The sequence below is a fragment of the Ailuropoda melanoleuca genome, chromosome 13 (assembly GCF_002007445.2).
Source record: "Ailuropoda melanoleuca isolate Jingjing chromosome 13, ASM200744v2, whole genome shotgun sequence".
NCBI classification, from domain to species: Eukaryota; Metazoa; Chordata; class Mammalia; order Carnivora; family Ursidae; genus Ailuropoda; species Ailuropoda melanoleuca.
In genome coordinates, this window is record NC_048230.1 from 24,933,589 (window position 1) to 24,938,802 (window position 5,214).

Here is a 5,214-nt window from a genome sequence, read left to right on the forward strand (position 1 = left end):
TTAAGCATCTGACTTGATTTCAGCTCAGGTCATGATCTCAGGGTCATAAGATCAAGCCCCATGTCAGGCTCTGTGCTGGATGTGGAGCCTGCTTAAGAGTCTCTGTCTCCCTCTCTCTCTGCTCTCACCCCCTGCAGGCTCTCTCTCTCTCTCTAAAATAAAATAAAATAAAAATAAAATAAAATAAAATAAAATAAAACAAAATAAAATAGTCTCCCCACCTTCTGAGTTGAACAATGTTGGAAGGAAAGCATATAAATATGATGAAGTAAAAGCTTCTAGGACATTTATTATTATTTCCATAGGTGTATATTTCAAAGAAAAAGTTACAGTGCTATTTTGACAAATATCTCAGTTGAAACTATTCCGCAATCAGAGCCTTGGTTTCATATGTCTTTCATTGCTTAATATAAATGATAAATTCATATAAAAACACAACTCTCTTGGACCAGGAATCTACTGTTCCTCCAAAGAAAATGAAATAGGATAATGGAAAATCTTTCTTATCGAACTTACCCTTAATTTTATTTCCTCTTTCTGATCCAGTTTCAAACTCATGACTGAAAAGAAAACAGCACATCTTATAGTCTATATTGATTGTTTGAGATAGTCATAAAAATTGTAATACCCAGGACTGTTTTTAGAGACTCTGAGTTGAAGACATTGAATTTTAACTTTTTGTATTTTTATTCCTTCTGTTTTTGAATTACATGGCCCCGAATGACTGATAAGCATATAATATGTTGGATAGAATGTGTTTGTTTTCTGAGCAGAGAAGTAGAGCCGTGGTGGTGCCCTAAACCTCAGCTCAGTTGGGCGAACTTGGAGGGGGAGTTTGTAAATCAAGGCCTTGGTCACTGCCTTTATAGAGCTGGCAGGGGGAGTTATTAAAAATGGTGCTTCCAGGAAGGGCCTTGTGGAAGTTTGTTCAGCCCTTGTGGTATAATACTGTTGCATTTAGTTAAGAACGTCAATAGGAGCAACTAGATACCTATCCTTGCCGCCAGCCCCACCTGCTCCCCTTCTTCACCAAACTCACAGCTGCCCACGTACCAGCCCTGTCCCCAGAGCAGGTGGTGGTAGGCCTCCATGTCATTCTCCAGGTACATCCTGATGTAGATGCTGGCAGCCTGCGCTCTGGCTCTCTCCCTCCCTGCGAACTTGAGGACCTGGATCTCCAGGGTCACTATGCACACTTGGGGCTGTGAAAGCTGAGTCTGGGAGCTGGCTTCAGATTCTGTCGGCCTGACTTCCATGGATTTTCTGAGGATATTGTGAAGTTTGAAGTTTTCCTCAGAGAAAAGATGAGACCAAGAGTTATTTAGGCAGATAAGTATCAGAAAGTGTTCCTCTTCATGTAAGAAAGAAGACACAATGCATAGCTATCTTCTCTCCTCTAGTCTAGCCTTTTCTCTTTCAAGTAAAACAGAGATAACCTCTTCCACTTGGACACTATGTTTTAAGGGGGTGATTTTTTTTTAAGATTTATTTATTTATTTGAGAGGGGGGTGCATGCACACAGGGAGGGGCAGAGGAAGAGGGAGAGAGAAACCTCAGCAGGCTGAGCTCGGAGCCTGACAAGGGGCTCATTCTCAAGACCTTGAGATCATGACCTGAGTGGAAACCAAGAGTCAGACGCTTAACCAGCTGTGCCACCCAGGGGCCCCAAGGGAGTGAAGTTTTCAGATTGGAGGGAAGGAGGGTACTTCACCCTGTGTGTCTTGTACCAAGCCAAGCATTTCGAACTGTGGTGAGCACTTGCTTTCGTGGAGAATGGAAATGCTGCTTGCATATGGAGAGCGTCAATTCTCGAAAGGATGTCTTTGCTCCTCTTCTGGGCATATGGCAAGATTTGGAGACATTTCCATTGTCACAAAGGATGATGGCGGATGCTACTGGTATCTAGTGGATAAACCTATGGATGCCGTTACAACTGATAAGGTTGTACAGGACAGCCACCCCCTGCCCAAGAATTATCCAATCTCAAATGTCGAGAGTGTCAAGGTTGATACATCCTACCTTAGAACCTGACATTGGATGTTATGTACTACAAAAGTTTCAGCAAAGCCCTTGTATTAGGGTAAATCTGACCTAATTTTAATTCACTATAACATTCATTTCACCACCTTGGTATTTTTTTATTGTTCTTAAAATTGAGTTGCATAGAGTCATAGATCTGAGAATTGGAAAGTACCTTACGGATGACCAACTCCCCTGTTTTACAGATAAAGGAAAAACGAGGTCTAGAGATGGATACTTTTGGAAGAGTGACTTATCTAAGGTCACACTCTGAGTTTAGAGACCGCCTAGGACTGGGGCTCCGGTCTACCAGGCTAATGCAAAATAGAGCAACTGGCTAATGCATTATCAGTTTAATAAAAGCTTCCCTACAGTTCAAGTGTGCCCAGAAGACAGAAATGCCACCGCTATCCTGTTTCCTAGCTCACAGCTTCTGAAACATCAGATACTTGAAAAACGCTTATCGCAAATAATCTTGTCTTTTGGGAGTACAAGTGAAAATTTATTTATGTATTCATTCATTTATTTAAAAAAGGTTTTGTTTATTTATTTGAGAGAGAGAGAGAGAGAGTCACACGCAGGCAGAGGGGAAGAGAGAGAAACAGACTCTCTGCTAAGCAGGGAGCCCGATGCAGGGATTGATCCCAGGACTCCGGGAGCATGACCTGAGCCGAAGGCAGATGCTTCACTCACTGAGCCACCCAGGCGCCCCTGAATATTGATTTAAAAAGGAAAACATTGTTATTCAAGTTTAAATGTATAAATCTTCTTAATAAAAATGTATAAAATCTTCTTAATTAAAACACAACTCCTTGATACTGAAGGAACTCCTAGCTGGATCTTTGAGAAGCCACTTTACCTAGATTAATTCTCTTAAGCTTTCAGACAGGAGTCCTGCCTTACCACCTACCTGGAGATAGAAACAAGTGATCTCATTCTGGAAAAGTGCCAGCCCAGTGTTTCTCTAACAGCGAGCTCATGTCGACATTTGCGGTGTCTTAGCTGATTCAGGAGCTGGAGTATTTTCAAAATAGGGGTTGATAGGTACAGTTAATTTTGCTTCTAGATATTTTTCATATATTAAATGAACACTCTCCGGTGTGAATTCGTACTTAAGAAGCCAAAGATCTCAATATTTTAAGAGCTTTTAAAAATAAATTTCATAGGGAATAGAATATTTTGGAAACCTATTGCTGAGGTGAAATCATGAAATTACCTGTGAGGACAAATTGGTTTTTGGCGTCTACACCCAGGAGGAGACTGTTACCTACCAGGGCTCCTGCACACGGGTTCTAGCTCCGTGGCCTGAATATCCACTTCAGCTCATTCGTCTGAATCTTAGCCAGATTGGATGCAGGATCTGCTGAAGTCGTATTCGGCTCTGAAATGCTGTTATAAAACAGAGCCATTAATCAGGGAAGGGAAGTCGTCCTAATTTTCTGACCTTGACTGTGTTTTTAGTTTACCTAGTCCTTGAACCTAATTTTAACATCTTGGTGATTCTGTTCAGTGAGGGCTTCACGGGGGAGATCTCAGGTCATTGAGGAGCTCGGTTAGAGTAGCTCCAGGTATGACGACCGTCTCCACATGCCTGTCAGAGACCGCAATTTCTGGCGGGTCTTCAATTTCCAGAATGGGAAACAACCGTCAAGGGATTCAACCATGACGGCATTAGAATTCACTTCATTTATTAGAATTTTCCTTCACCTAAGGATGCCTGGGTGGCTCAGTTGGTTAAGCGTCTGCCTTCAGCTCAGGTCATGATCCTGGGGTCCTGGGGTCCTGGGGTCGAGTCCCACATCGAGATCCTTGCAAGGCGGGGAGCCTGCTTCTCCATCTGCCTTCCGCACCCTCTGCTTTTGCTCTCTCTCTCTGACAAATAAATAAATAAAATCTTAAAAAAAAAGAATTTTCCTTAACCTCATCATTAGATTGGAATTGAAGACAAGAAATAAGAAAGAGGCAAGTTACACTTCAGCCTCTGGACACACACACATATTCATGATTCTTCATGAGATCAGCGAAGTCCTCTGCCAGATTTCAATCTGCATTTCCAGATCAGTGTTGGAAGCAGTGAGGTCATCCTGGACTCTGCACTGGCCGTGGCTGTCAGTGGCCACATTCTGGCACAGGGCTCGTTCAGACCCAAACCTGAACAAAGTTTCAGGTGCTCTCAGTGGTTATTAAGTTTGTGTTAATACTCTATTCTGAACAGTGTTTTAAAGGACTGTTTCCAGAAAAGCTAAGTTTCAGTTTAATATTTGTTGTAAATATAATTTGCTATTCACATTTCACATTTTGGGGGGAAGGGGATACAGCATATGAGATGCCAAAAGCTTTGAGGAAAGCCCTCTAGGATTTTTATTTCTTAGGACATAGTCGCCACACTTTATTTCCCTCTTGCTCGCGAGGGCCTTGTACACACATGTAAAGAAGGGAATTAAATCTTCAGAAACACGTAATGGTACATTTTAGGAACCTTACTTAAGACATACCTAATTCATAAAAGTTCTTGCTTATAAACTAGGCAATGATTCTTTGTTTGAACACAGACCCACTGGAATGTTTTTGTAAATAATGGCCTTCTCTAGTGTATTCAGCTAAAACATTTTTCTGTCCTTAGGATTTCATTAATTTCTAAAAAGAACAGTACTCTTCTTGTCACTTTTGATTTCAGTATAAAAATAAGCCTGGTGTCCCCTATTGCTTCTCTCCATAGTTGATGTTTTCCATTGTGCTGTTGATGGTAACCACACCTGACTTCTGTCTGAAGTCTTCAGCTGCTCATTTTACGATGTCAGTCTGGAGCGTGAAGCTGGTGTTGTTCCTGGTTGCATGTGATATATGGAAAAGCAGGACACACAAAAAAACCATTTGTTGCCCTCACATTCTGAACTTCTGTACACTGATATTTTAGCAAGGCCTGTGTCAGGGTCTTCACAGAAATTTTATATGTATGTGGTTCTTTAAGGACAAATACATTAAACAGTTGTCTAAATATATCTTTCTTGCATTTATCTCTTCTTTTGAGGATACAACAACTGCAGACAATTTACTTAGTTTAATTTTGTTTAAGTATTTTTCAAAACATTTCTATAATTCCTTCCAGAACATGAAGTATAGAAAGGTAAGAAAATTAGAAAAAAAAAATTGAACATAGCTCAGAAGGATATTCTTTTTTTTTTTTTTTTTTTA